Here is a 15,028-nt window from a genome sequence, read left to right as displayed (position 1 = left end):
TAATGAAAGTCAGCTGTTTAGTTAAGATAAATATACTTACTGATTACAATATATTTATAATTTTGGATAATTGTTTTTGACTTTAGGCACTTGTTATTACACTCCTTTAATTAGTTCTTTCTGAATTTCAAAACGAAGATGCGTTAAAATACTATTTCATGTCTATTCTTTCCCTTAAGAGACAGTCCAGAAGGTCTTACGCTCAATTCCAAAGAAACTTGGCTAGATCTTTAGTGGTAAAGATACATTATTTCTTTGTTTGTAGTTAAAAGAGCATAGTTACAGAATTAAACCCGATTTTTAACATTACAAGCCTTCAGGTGTACATTCTAGCTACTAGACGATTCAAGATATATCAAAAATGCTACTATGCTATTTGCATGCAACTAGAAAAAAATCAATGCTGGCATGTTAAACGTTAATATCAATTCCTATGATGCTTTGAGACCATCTTTAATTAGATATGACCACAATGAGATGTGCATGTAAAATAATGTTTGAAATACTACATTCATTGCTTTTGTACAGCTAAAGATGGGTATGATGAGTCTAACGATGAATATAAGTTGTTCATGTTAATAATAATTAAAATAATATTGTTTGCTTGTTTTTGTTAGAGTTCACGCAAAGCTACATCATTGCCATCTGTGCTAGCCGTCTCTAATTTAAGCAATAGACTGAAGGGAAGTCCACATCACCCACCGCCAACTACTTGACTGGGCCGCGCACTTTGTTTGTTTATTGTTATTTTGAATTTCGCGCAAAGCTACACGAGGGCTATCTGCGCTAGCTGTTCCTAATTTAGAAGTGTAAGACTAGAAGGTAGGCAGTTTGCCATCACCACCCACCGCCAGCTCTTGGGCTACTTTTTTAACAACGAATAGTGAGATTAACCGTCACATTATAACACTTCCACAGCTGAAAGGGCGAACATGTTTGGTGTGACGGGGATTCGAACCCATGACCCTCCGACTACAAGTCAAGCGTCTTAACCACCTTGCCATGCCGAGCCCTGCGTACTTTTCTAAAAATAAAAATAATAAATATTATGAAACTTAGTGACTAGAATGGAGTAATAGATGATGGCATGGTAGATATATCTATTCAGTGAGAAAGAAACAGAAGTAGAAAAATAGATATTGAAGCTCAAACTTTTTTTAAAGAAAAAGAAGGTTTAAAGTCAGAAGTGAAAATTAAATAAATTTATTACATAAATGTTTCGACCATTGTAACTCAACTCTGCCAAATGAGTGAAACGAATGGTTTTACAAACATAATTTAGCAAAAGTACATGTTTCATGTCATTACGCTTTACAGCTTTTAGTACTGGAATAAGGCAGATATTTAAGTTCCTTAATGTATTATTTTTAAATACATATCGACTAATAAATGAAGTTTTCATACTTGAAGACTCTCAGTATAAAATGTCATTTCGATTAAACTTTTACTGAAAGTCAATACGTTATAAAGACATATTAATATCTCGATCACAAATAAAAAAACAAGAAGTATTAGATAAGGAATAATTGGAAACTTGAGATCCCGATAAAACTTAGGTTTAAGTAAACGATATTACGTCCAAAACATTTATAATTTTTTTAGTGTAATAAACAGCATGCAACATGTGAGACTAATGGTCAAAAGCCTAAACCAGAAATTGTGGCAGTCTTGTACAGAGTGACAGTCCGGAACGAGGGAAGACATTAGAGCTTACAGCCATTACTCGAGTTCATGCTAACTAAACTAACATCTCTAGCCACCTGAGCCTACACACAGCTAATATAAAAGCATCTGAAGCTAATAATGTTTTATGCATAGTAAAATGAGCATATGAGCTGTTACAACGTTGCTCCGTAGTTAAATCAAGAGCATGACAGGTACATTACGAAAAGAAAACGCACGTTGTGCCAAACGTCAAAATCCCAACAAATATCAGACGAAGCCGTTAAAGTAAGCAAAGAAATATAATCCGGGCATCTTGTTTTAACTTTTTATCAGTTATTTTAACAAATATGTTTTAAGAAAAGTGACTGAGCTAAAACTTTCACATGAAAAGCAGCTTTAGACTAGGAACCATGTGATTTGAATAAAGAAGAGATAGATGTGTAATTTGGATGAGAAACCAACAGTTAATAATGTACATAATGATGTGTTGGGTAACGAAATCTCTCATATAAAACCTTTCCTGAAGAAATTGGTGATGCAATACATATACAAACCTATGAAGGATTTTCTTATTACTCATTTTTTTTCCTCTACAAAATTATCACGAGAAAAGTAACGAAAAAAAAAGTTTGTTGGAGGGAGGAAGTTACTTTCCTTTTCAAACGTCTTTAAAAAATACTAACCTTTACAAAAAATCACATGGTTAGTTTAAAAAAAATCTCTGTAGTTTTTCCATAATGGAGTAGGTACTTATACAAAAGGATCAAGTAAATGTTAGTTCAAGAGGAGTTTTTTGAAAGTTTCTTTATAAATACAGCATTGATAAGCTTCAATCTCGGCAGGAAATGGGTTGTTTCAAATATCAAAGTAAACTTTCAATGTTACCAAAAAAGATCTTAAAGCCATTAGTTGTTTTCTCTGACTTTTATGTTCAGAAGCTGAAAAATGCATCATGTCAAGTTCTCTAAAGTCATACATTTTCAAAGTCATTCAATTTCAGCTGTGATGTAAAAAAGAAACAATTAACATATGTGTACATATGGTCTGCTGTGTAATACGAAATAATGAATTCTACGAAATGTCATAACACTATTCAATACCTGAATTAATTTAGGTTACGATGTGATAAAGTAAAACAGACCAAAACCCCATAGAATAATAATTTATCGTATTTTACAGTTGATATTTCAACATTACTAATATTATTTTATTAGGCGCTTTAGATTTCCATAACTTTGTTGTTAGACAAGCTCAATGAGCAAAAACGCACATATTTAAATGTCACGATTAATTAGCACAAACATTAATCAAGGTACTGTTGAGAAACTTCTGACCAACTTGTAAGCATGATGTAGCGTATAACGGAAGATCTAGAAATGAGGAAAGCTGATGTTTGAGAGCCTTGTTTAGTGTTTCAGTATCTGTTGATAAACGGATGGAGGAGTATAAGTTATACGATAAATAAAAGTACGGCAGCTACTGCAATAAACATTTCATGTGAAACGACAACGTTTCAATGCACACATTCTCCATCTTGAGCAAGCTTTCTTAAACAAGGTGAAATAATAGAAAGAAAGATTTCCATATTTATAAAGTTTCAATAATCTATGAATAGTAATTGTAATATAAAGTAAACAAATGAGATAAATTAGAATAGTTGGAATAGATATGCATGCAACATAGCTTACAATATTGCGATTTTTTACCGGAATTATACAAGTTATTCAGAACTGTGGAGTCTAAAAGATTTGGGTTTTGCTTTCCAGTTTTACTTGATATGTATTCGAAGGTTGGTCAGTGTGTCTAGCGTAATTATTTATCAATGTAAGTGGCATTACACCTAAGCCATATATATTTATACACGATCCGGAAATGCGTAGCTGAAGGAAATAAGTCTTTACACTTGAACAGACTTTAAATCGTTAAAGGTGATTTAAATGTCATCTGTAGTTAAAAAAAGGAATAAATAGCTTTAATAGGTATTTACAAAAACGAGGACAAAATAAGGTCTATTGTTTCACAATTGTATGTTTTTGTACAAAGAAAATTTTACGTTTTATGAAACGCAGGATTGTCTTGGTTTTTCTCTTCAATTAACGTATTAATTAATTGGTATATGTTTGCAGTGCATGCTTTTGTTGGGGGGGGGGGCTCAGTTCTGTTATAAAAAATAATTTTAAAATATCCGAAAATAAGGCTTACGAGACGAGTATGTTAGCCTATATATGGTAATGGTAGACATTTACCATAAAAAATGTATTACTGATAAACAGTTTTAATAATACGGAAATATCAAGTTACTAATATGTGTTACTTAACACAAAGATTAAAAGACGTATAGGTAAATTGCATACCCTGATAGGAATATAAGAAAACGCAAAATAAGTAGCTGTACCTCCTGTAATTTTTTGAACTTTGTGTATGCTTGTGATTATTAATAATATTTATGAGAGATTTAATATTCTGGGTTTATCTAAGCATTTTTATTATTTTTGCGACTTAAAAATACACAGTCTTATTGTTACTTTATAATATGTCTGTTTCCGAGGAAATTTTGTACGTTTCGGACATTCATGTTGTCATGGTTATTGTCAGAAAAACGAACTGCACTTCAAAAGTGTGACTTTTTTCTTTTCGAACAATACTGTACAAGTTCTCAATTACAAATAATTGATACACCTAGTGTTCAGAAAATCTCTCATCTTAACACCATAAGAGGTTATTTACACTTACAAGAATTAACATACAATCTTAAGCTGTGGTAAAACAACAGAAAATTAACATACAATCTTAAGCTGTGGTAAAACAACAGAAAATGGAATGCTTTTTTAATTGAACCCAGACCACAACAGCTATATCATATCTTGCTCTGGTTTATTTAAAAATTATAATTAATGTGAAACATTACATAAAACTTCCAAGTACTGGTTTACAATTGTCACCAAAACCAATTTTGAAGAACGCAGTAACTTACTCCATAATTAAGATCGTTTTTGTTACAACTGGTTAATAAACGATCAGTTCAAAATAATTAAAAGTTAACAAAATCTATAGGATGTATTGCATTAGCAAATTTAAATATAGAAGCTCTACAGTCCTTTGGTAGAGACTGCCGATTTATTTAATCAATATCACTATTGAACTGAAGCGACTGGGGTTTTTAGTATTAGTGGTTCGTAAGTTAAAAACTGGCTTTTAATTTATAATTTGGTTTCAAATTAGGTAAATATATAAAGGAACAAATCTCATCTTCATACGATCACGACATTTTCTTTTATTCTTGTCTTGATAGTTTAAGGAATTAATTAACATTCGGCAGTTATACACATTATCATAAGATTTAATTTAGCTGTAATTTCAAATTAAATTCACTTTATTTCTGAAGTAGTTTATCATATTATACAAACGGACACTTCAACCACTCAAAATATCTTATGCAGTTTTGTGGAGGTATCCTTATTTAGGAAATATGTTTCAAATTACTATTACATAATTAATGTTTGTACTGAAAGAAATATTGTAATGAGAAATTGTAAAGTATTCCCACCATGCTTTTTACTGGCTTTACAGTAAAATACATTGAAGTGACGTCACGATTGAAAATATAAGGTACCAGGTACCATTAGTTTGTTTTGTTGAGGATATTCGAGTAAAACTATACATTTGATTCTAATTTTGAAGTGATAGACTAAAAAAAGATAGCTAGTCAACAGCACCTCACAGTCAATTAGTGGGTTAATTTAATCGAGCAGCAAAACTATACCGCTTTCCTTATAACGTGCCCACGGCCCCAAAGTGCGTATTGTATTTTTTTCCGCCAAAAGGACGTAAAACGTGGGTACTTGGATTTATATTTCATCACATTAACTATTAGGCCTAGCCTGGTATAGAATATTTAGTGAAACCTGATTAAATATCACAAAGGAATTAACTTTGTTAAAATAATTCTTCAATATGAGACAGATGATAAATAACTGCGTTTTAAACATATTATTTGAGTGAAAGATGAATGCAATAAATTAATACGGGTCTGTGAAAAAATTGAAATAACTTGAGATTGGTGTAATTAAAGGAAGAAAACAAAATATTTACAAAAAACGTTTGTAATCCATTACATTTGTGTTTGATATTCATGACCGTTTGCATGCAATGCTGCGTCTCTAATATTTCGGATAATTTATAATTCTTGGTTTCTTAATTTAGATGTTATTTTAGAACGAAAGTCAAAATAATTAAAGGTCTTTTGAAATTATTTTGATAAATGTAATATTATTTTAGACTATTTAACGCCAAATTTGAACGAAAACGAATTGGTAGATCTATGAAAAACAACGATTTGAATATGGATATGTTAAATTAAAAATGTGATTATTAACAAATTATGCAATATTTAATTTATATTATGTTAAAATTCTGTATAGTTTTTTAGTATAGAACAGTCGGCTGGTATAGTAATATACTATTACAATTTTGTGATTATGCGAACTCTCACATATGATAGCATTGTCGCGTATAGTAAGAATATTGCTTCTTTTATATATCATTCACTGCTCGTCCCTCGCTGGTACAGCCCTAAGTCTATGGATTTACAACGCTAAAATCAGGGGTTCGATTTCCCTCGGTGGAAACAGCAGATAGCCCGATGTGACTTTGCTATAAGAAAAATACACGTACACACACATTCACTGCTTTACTACAAAATTTCAGGATAGCGCTGTCTACCTACTTGGTTTCATTATTGGTTATTATTCTAGAAAGAACACGAATTCATGTTATAAGATCATGAAAATAAAATATACTAATAAACCACAATAACAAACAGATTCCCTTCGTATAACCAACCAAATGCAATTAACTACGAGAAGCAAATAAAGTATTCAGTTAATATACCAGTGATGTAAAAAGAATCATGAGATTCTAGACGAGGCGTGTCTAGTAAGCGCAGATATTCACTTCACCAACCTCAGTGTTATTTCTCGCCACATATCGTATTCAGTAGATCTAGCTGTACATACGGTGGTTTCTCATTGCATTTACTTTCCTTTATCGCTGGTTACATTTGTGTTGATTTATCTTAATAATTATTCTTTTTTAGTAGAAATAACAATTATTTTTCTTATGAAATTTACATTTCTGTTGATTTCTTATAATAATTATTTTTCTTATTTTCTAGCAAGAATTATGGAAATTTTCTACCATATTTATATTTGTGTCGATTTATTACAACAATTCTTTTACTAGAATTAATTATGGCGAGATTTTGCTGTATCTATTTTCCTGTGTTTCTAGTTATGGTGATTTCAACATAATTACAACAACGTAATTCTAGATGCATTTTGGCAATCTTTTAAATTTTAGATAAATGTATGGATTCAATGATTAAATATTAAAAAAGTATGTAGCTTAAAGGTTAAAAATATTCACTGATTATAATTAGACCTTATTTAAATTTACACAGAAATAACGATATTAGACAAATAATATGTTCACAGTAAAATTAATTAATAATAATTTGTTAATTAATAAGTATTTTACTACTAAAATTATAATAAAAAAGACTGAAAAAGTATGAGCAGAGCAAAACCGCTAGAATATTACATGCGCAACCATTATAAACAGTACTTACTCTGATAACCATGAATGTAATTTACAGAAAGGTTTTTTTTTTGTATAGAACGGCGTAAAACCGAGTTTGCAGTTTTTTACATCTAGAAGACCAAACATTTAGAATTAAATAACTTATGTTATTTAAGTCTTTCACGCTATTTATTTCTTCATGAAAAACGAAAATTATATCGTTTGCTTGTATTGTTTTACTTTATTTTATTTTTGGAAGACTGTAAGACCGTATACAACACCTTGACATGCTTACTGTGTTATCTTTCTGTTGTTGTTTTAATAGAACACATGTTGGCCCTCTTACTCTAAAAAGAATCCACGTAACTACACTTTGAAAATGTTTCAGTGTTTTTATACGTGTGGTGCTTGTCCTGTAATTAGCCACATTCTATGAATAAGACATTCTATTTAAGAATGTCTTAGATAGCTTTCAAGAAAATTAATTGTTTTTAATAAGAACAAAACTCTATTGGTGCTGGTCGTCTATTGCAAAACAAGAAATTATTAAACCACAGTAATTATAAAATCATTTTGAAAACAACAACAACCATTCTAACGCTGTAATGTTGATAGATACAATTATAGGATGTGTATATATATATATATTAATCATATTAATCAAATTATTAATCATACTATTCGTTATTTTTTTTTAATTTCGCGCAAAGGTACACGAGGGTTATCTGTGCTAGCTATCTTTAATATATTAATGTAAGACTAGAGGGAAGAAAGCTAGTAAACACCACTTACAGCCAACTCTTGGGCTACTCTTTTACCAACGAATTGTGGGGTTGTCCGTCACATTATAACGCCCCTCAGGTTACTAGTCGAACGCCATGACTCACCTGGTCATGCCGGGCCGAACTATTTGTTAAAACTTGCCATCAAAATATTCCCTAACTCATGTGATGGCAAGAGAACTTCAAGAAACAATAAAATCATACGCGAAGAAGACAGCCCAATGTTACACCATCAACAAAACTCTTTCTAATGCTTGTAGATCGTTGTTTACTTATCCATTATTAAAACCAATATACTTAGAGCCACATAAATGAACCATTTTATAAACAAACTTCGTGAAGAAAAAATTGTATATTAGTGTAAAAACAGTTGTTAATCAAAAATCTAAAACCGGTTTGTAATTAGAAAGTAATAAAAATATTACTGTGAAAAGATAACGTACGAAATGTAAAATATGTCAAACAGAGTGAAAATTAAGGTAAAATATTATTGTGAAACAGTTTAAAATAATGAAATAGTAAATTAGTAAAAGTATTATGTATTAAGAAAGTTGTTAAACAATAGTGTAAGTAAAAAATAAGTTGTTTGGACTTTGAATAGAAAATAAAATCCCTATATTACTAGCTTTCCCACTTTGTCTATCAAAAGTTTGGTGTTTGAATAGAAGCTTAGTTTTCATCATTTCACCCTCCCTTTAATTAGCTTTATAATACTACTTTTATTACTAGTTTATAATAGAGTAACATTTTACGATTAAATATTTTAGTTCTATTTGTTTTACCAGTGAAAAAGCCAGTAATGTTGGGATTTTATTTTCTATGTAAAGCCAAATTGGCTTAGTCTTCTATGTGATCATTGGCTGAACAAGTGATATATATACTTTTGTCCCTGTCTTGTTTGGTTCCTTTTATCAAGTCTAGTAACCAGCCGTACGTTATTTTTTTTCCTGAAACTTGATTGTTCACTTTTGTATAAGATGGCGTACGTTGGTTACTAAATTACAGAATGTATTCTAAAGCTTTATGAATTTTGCAGAGAATAATAATAAAAAATAGTCAAAGATCGCGAAGACTGTTTTGTTTTATTAAATAATGATAAAACTTTAATTACTGCTAGAACTAGATGAGCGTTAGGCCTGTTGAAGAAAGACGATGATGAACGAAAATAAGAAATCTGAGATTTGGCTAATCGTTGGTTTTTGACTTTTGGACGCTCTGAATGGCTGAAAAGCAGCATATACACCGGAGATAGGGTGAGTGTACCAGAAAGTTCTTAATACCTAGTTTCTGATGACATGTAGAAAAGAAATTCTACACGAGTTTTTAAACGCTTTAATAAGACGTCCTGTTATCCATACATAGAAAGTGATAGGGCACTCTTCAATTAAATATTTGGTAATATGGAACAAGATCTCATTTTGTAGCTTGAAAATTCTGAAAGTATTTAGTTATTTATGGGAAATAAAGTTTGATATTAAAGAATGTTGTTTTTAACCCCAGAAAATTATTCTGATGGAATTTTATCTTTAAATATTTGAAGCTACTAACTATAAAATATTTTAATTTTTATGTCCAAAATATAAAATAAGGAAGTAAATAATTATAACAAGGTCTTCGTTTTTATACAGATTTTTATTTTATTTACTATATAAATTTGTCGATGAAATTTAGACATTTATTTAAAAGATATATCAAATACGATGTTCTGAAGTTTATACTTTTATTTAAGTTCATACCGTGGAGTAATAACTGATAACGTAATAATATATTCAGAATTTGATCACAGCATTCAATATGTCTTGAGAAAATTTCAACTTATTTCATCGTAAGAAGGGTGTTGCAACTTCTTAACAGTAGCTACTAAATTAGAAATTTCTTACGTTTTCAATGCAGTTATTCTTATTAAACAGTCTAATTCTAAAAGTCAGACAAACGTATAGATTGTATTTATATAGATTATAAATTGGCAATAAAAGATACAGATAATAGAGTAAAATTATCACTTTGTATAATCCCCACAGCTACATATGGGTAATGATGATATCGTGTGTTTGAAATGACTATAGATTGTTTTTCTGATAAACATCAATATAGTTGGTAGCCAACAATGTTTCCAGTAATTATAAATGGATACAATAATATCCATTTGGTATTTCTACAGCAACCAATGCGCTCAGCAAACATTCTAAAGTTTCATTCTGTAATACATTACTGCATTTCCGCCGTTCACTAATGATTATTTAAGATTTAAGTAATTATTAACGTGAAAATGTACAACGTTGAACATTTTTCATAATATTACACGGTTTAATATTTTGAAAATAGTTTATATTGTTTGTTGCCCTATAATATGTGAAGCTATTGTTTCAACCAATTATCACGGCCCAGCATGGCCAGGTCGTTAAAGCACTCGACTCGCCATTTGAGGTCGTGAGTTCGAATCCCTGTTACACCTTATATGCTCGCCCTTTTAGCCGTGAGGGCGTTGTAATGTGGCGTTCTGTCTCACTATTCGTTGGTAAAAGAGTAGCCCAAGAGTTGGCGGTAGGTGGTGATGACTAGCTGCTTTCCCTCTAGTCTTACACTGCTAAATTAGGGTCGGCTAGCGCAGATAGCCCTTGTGTAGCTTTACGCGAAATTTAAAACAAATAAACAAACAAACAAACAAACCAGTTATCAATGTTTCCTATAAAATCGTATCTACTCACTGCTCATTAACGCTTCTACATAGCATCTTGCATTTCCAGTAACAATCTATTTCAATAACGTTTAGTATTTCCACAGTAAATTATATTTAATTTAAACACCACTATTGCGGACAATTTTTTTTCAGTAACTGTTTGTTTGTTTTTGAATTTCGCGCAAAACTACAAAAGGCTATCTGCGCTAGCCGTCCTTAATTTAGCAATGTAAGACCAGAGGGAAGGCAGCTGTCATTACCACCCACTGCTAACTCTTGGGCTACTCTTTTACTAACGAATAGTAGGATTGCCCTTCATATTATAACGCCCCCGTGGCTGAAAGGGTGATCATGTTTGGTGTGACGGAGATTCGAACCCGTGACCTTTGGATTACGAGTTGAGTGCCTTAAACACCTGGCCATGCCGGGCTTTTTCCAGTAATCAAATATGATCCAATAATATACAGTTCTCATGATAACACTCAGTACTTTTTAAAATGACTGTTAGTAAACAAAATAGTTAAAATTAATAACTGAAATACTATCTTGATACGATTATTATGTTGCATTGCTTCATGTAGGCTCTTAAGTTTCACTGAATAGACGAAGTTATATTTAACGACACATGATATATAATAAATCACGGATAGATTACGAGTAATTCTGTTTGGCATTTTCATGAAACTAAGTGTTTCATGTCGTGAAGTTTGAAATGTACGGTAGACAACGTCGGTTGAATGTTTACAGAGCACTGACGATTTTATAGCCATCGCATCATGTCCTATCTGCTAAAGCATAAAAGGGAAGATTAACTAAGTAGTTTTAAGGTTTGAACAAGTTACATGTGTTTAAAACGTTTATTTATTGTCAAAAAAATTATTTTTGCTCTGTAGTAAACAACTCAAAAGGGCTAAAGTTTGGTGTTATGGTTGTTCTACAATAAATCCTAGTCAAATATTGTCGCAAAGCTCTTTATTGTTGGTGTAACAATAAAAGTTGTCCGTTCCCTTCGATGTAATAGTAAGAGTGGTCCATTCACGGCCTTTATCAGTGACCACACGGTGCTATTTGTTCTCGTCGTGTGCATCATAGCCTTGTGTAGTAATAAAGATTAATCTAACGAGTCATGAACATGTGAAGATTCTAGGGAAAAACAAGTGAAAGAAAGTGTTTCTTAGCTGGAAATGTTTGTTTACCTGTTTAACTTCACCGTTTGCTACGTTTTGCTAAAATCAATTACCAGAGGAATTTAAGTGAAAATATATTTAAATATATTTAAAAATTACCATTTTTTACTTTAAATAATAGCACTTGAAGTAAATTATTTATTGTAAGAGCTGCAGGTATAACGTGTCTTATTCAAGATATACGAATTACAAGTTTATATGTAAACCAATTTTAATAGCTCATAATATAACATGTTTATTTAAAGAATTACATTGTGGACTTCTTAGTTATATATGTGTTAACATTTTACGTTTAAGTGTTTGAATATACTGCAGCCTGTGGTGAGTAGTTAATGAATTCTGGTATTCACCTTACAAATATAATCAAGGCATTAGCGACTATTTAATGTGTTGAGTTATTGGGCGGAATTGGTGAATATTTTTTGTGTTTCTTTGTGTAGTTAAAGTGCAACTTTTTTGGTGAATGTATTTACGATTTAAGTTAAATAACTACCTATGTGTTTGTCGGTAGATTTAAAGTTTTGATGACAAAAATATTTTTAGGTGTTTTTAAATTAGCGTAAATGTTAAAGTTAAAAGAAGCACTAATATGTTTTTTACATATCATAATATCTTTTAGTGAAGCGTGTGCTGCCCTATGTACATAAACTTTCTCATAATAAAAGGGAAGAATAATCGCGAAGTTACGATTTCATAAGCATAAAATTTTAACCAAGAAATATAAGTGGTTTCAAGTGATCTTAATCCAATGAATGCGTGCAGTAGTCTGAAATTTTGATATCGCACAGAGTCGAGCCTGAACCCAGGACCTCTCAAACAAGTACTCTTTAAAATGAGCTAAGCTGTTAATAAGACTTTTTCTAAAACCTGAAAGTACTATATGCGTGTTATCACGGGAAGATGTTATTTATTTAAATGTAGTTTTCTATTTACTATGAAAATAATAATATTCTAGATGCACCATAGGTTCTAGCTGAAATAACAGTATCACAACATGAGAACGACTGACATCAGTTCGTTTTCTAATTAAATTATACTGTATCATATTAATGGTTGAGTTAATAATAGGTTATAAAAACTTTATATAAGTAGATCTAATTTTAACTAAAGAAAGTAAACGCAATGTTTAAAATAACAAGGTCCTTTGGTACTTTCATCTTGAATGACACCTTATTTGACACATAGGTAAAGTGGCCACGGCAGAGATCCTTTAAGATTGAGGTCAAGCTAACCTAAATTTAGAAACGCTGATTAGCAGAAAGAAAACCAGCTAGCAACAAAGTTGCCTATACTAAAGTTACTTTGAACGGCAAAATGTTGATTGATCCCTGGATTTTTCGATTCGTAGCTTAAAGAGTTAGTCACTGAGCCTAACTCACAGAAGAAACACACATTCAGGAATAAAAATAGTGCCTTACTGAAGTCAAACAATACGTTTATACAGATATTATTAGGGTAGAAAAAGCTCACCTTAAACAAACGCAAGATGTTTGCTACCATCACCGATACGGAGCTGGAAGCTGCTCCAATAACTCCAGCGACGGGCTTTTGAGGGTTGCGTATTGGCTTCCGTCCATCTTCGCACCTGTACTGGGAGTCGTCCAGAGTGGTCAAAGATGCCTTTACAAACTCCATACTTTGCTCTAGCGCATGGGTATCACTAGAACAAGTGTCCAGTATAAATGTTCCTAAAGTAATATTAGGTAGAAGACTTGGTTCTCGGTTGATTTGATCCAAAGCGTAAAGCATGGCTTCCAACCTTTGAATTCCTTTCTCTTCTTTAATGGCTCCACAAGGTTTACCATTTTCTCCTACTGCTTCGTGCATAGGGAACAATCCTCCTAAAATCAAATCACCATTTATTCTCACCTGCTTGGATCGAAATTCACAGGTTATCAAGCCAGCCTGAAAAACTAAAAACAAGGCTAGAATACTTATATTCCGCTCCTTGTAGGTGTACATCCTTGTTCTCTATTCACTTTGCCTGTGTAAGTCGGTGATGATTTGGTGAGGTAAATTGTTCCATTTTTCTGGAGAAGAATACTGTAGATATCTTTGATGAAATTACTTACTTTATGGTTGATCATTCAGTGAAGGACACATTTTCTAAATTTCATATAACAAGTATTTTGAACGAGAGTACACGAACAAACTAAGAACCACCAGAGCATTATAGGAAGTGGAAACAAAAAGTTCTGCAGTACCACTTGTAAGCAAACGCTAGAGTCTGGAAACGTGATAATACTCGATCTCGCGCCACTCTTCTGAAGGATCTAGCTCGGCAATGCTCGCGCATACTCTGTTTGACTTGCGTGAACAAACAGTGGAGAATCGAAATTGTTACTCCTGACTTCACAGGGTAAGAGTTATGAAAATCATTATTTGTTAAAGATGGTGGGTACCTCGAAAACTGAACTACACGCACGTATACACAGGAAGCTTTTTATTTGTTTTACCTTTCGTAACAGACGTAACCTTAAACTATATCTTGACTGATTAGATAAATAAATGTGTGGTTGTCTCCCTCTAGTACAGCAGTATGTCTACGGATTTACAACGCTAAAATCAGGTGTTCAATTCCCCTCGGTGGGCTCAGCAGATAGCCAGATGTGGCTTTGCAATAAGAAGACACACACACACAATGTGTGGTTAAATTAAGAGATGTCACATCAGTACTTGTTTACTTATAGAGAAGACTTAACAATTCAAAATACCTTGTCAATTTCGCTCATCTGTTGGGTAGATAGAATGTTTGCACCAAAAGCAATTGCAAAGAATATATGATTTACGATAGACAAACTTTTCCTAAAGTTGACTGATGTAAAACAAGGTGAAATATTAACGAAGTATCACATTCCAATATCTGATTTTATCAGCTAGTGTATAAAAGCTATGATACGTGAGTCTAAGATATGACTAAGTTTGTATTTTAATATCCTAGGTTTTGCGAGAAGGCTAAAATTTTGTTACGTGTGAGTTACACGGAACACACAACTTATGTATTTTAATTTCTATGGCATATGCGATGAAGGAAGCTGTACCACTGAGAGGAGTATAATTCATAGCTTCTAAATGTGGTAGAAAGTGCCTTCTAGATATTACGAATAATTATAATGATACAAGCATAAAGGTTTAGT

The 15,028-nt window shown here is 31.9% G+C and overlaps 1 pseudogene across 1 annotated transcript in view; it reads right to left on the bottom strand.

Annotated features, from left to right (window-relative positions):
* LOC143238217 (metabotropic glutamate receptor 3-like) overlaps positions 1 to 14,151 on the bottom strand; it is a 107,169-nt pseudogene extending 93,018 nt beyond the window's left edge. Inside the window, exon 1 of the transcript XR_013020463.1 lies at positions 13,362 to 14,151. The product of XR_013020463.1 is annotated as a metabotropic glutamate receptor 3-like (transcript). The remainder of the gene's footprint in view (positions 1 to 13,361) is intronic.
* Between the last annotated feature and the right edge of the window lie 877 nt (positions 14,152 to 15,028).

This window comes from Tachypleus tridentatus, chromosome 13 (genome assembly GCF_004210375.1).
Source record: "Tachypleus tridentatus isolate NWPU-2018 chromosome 13, ASM421037v1, whole genome shotgun sequence".
Lineage (NCBI taxonomy): Eukaryota > Metazoa > Arthropoda > Merostomata > Xiphosura > Limulidae > Tachypleus > Tachypleus tridentatus.
Note: the sequence above shows the minus strand (reverse complement) of the source record. Positions and strands in the feature narration are given on the sequence as shown.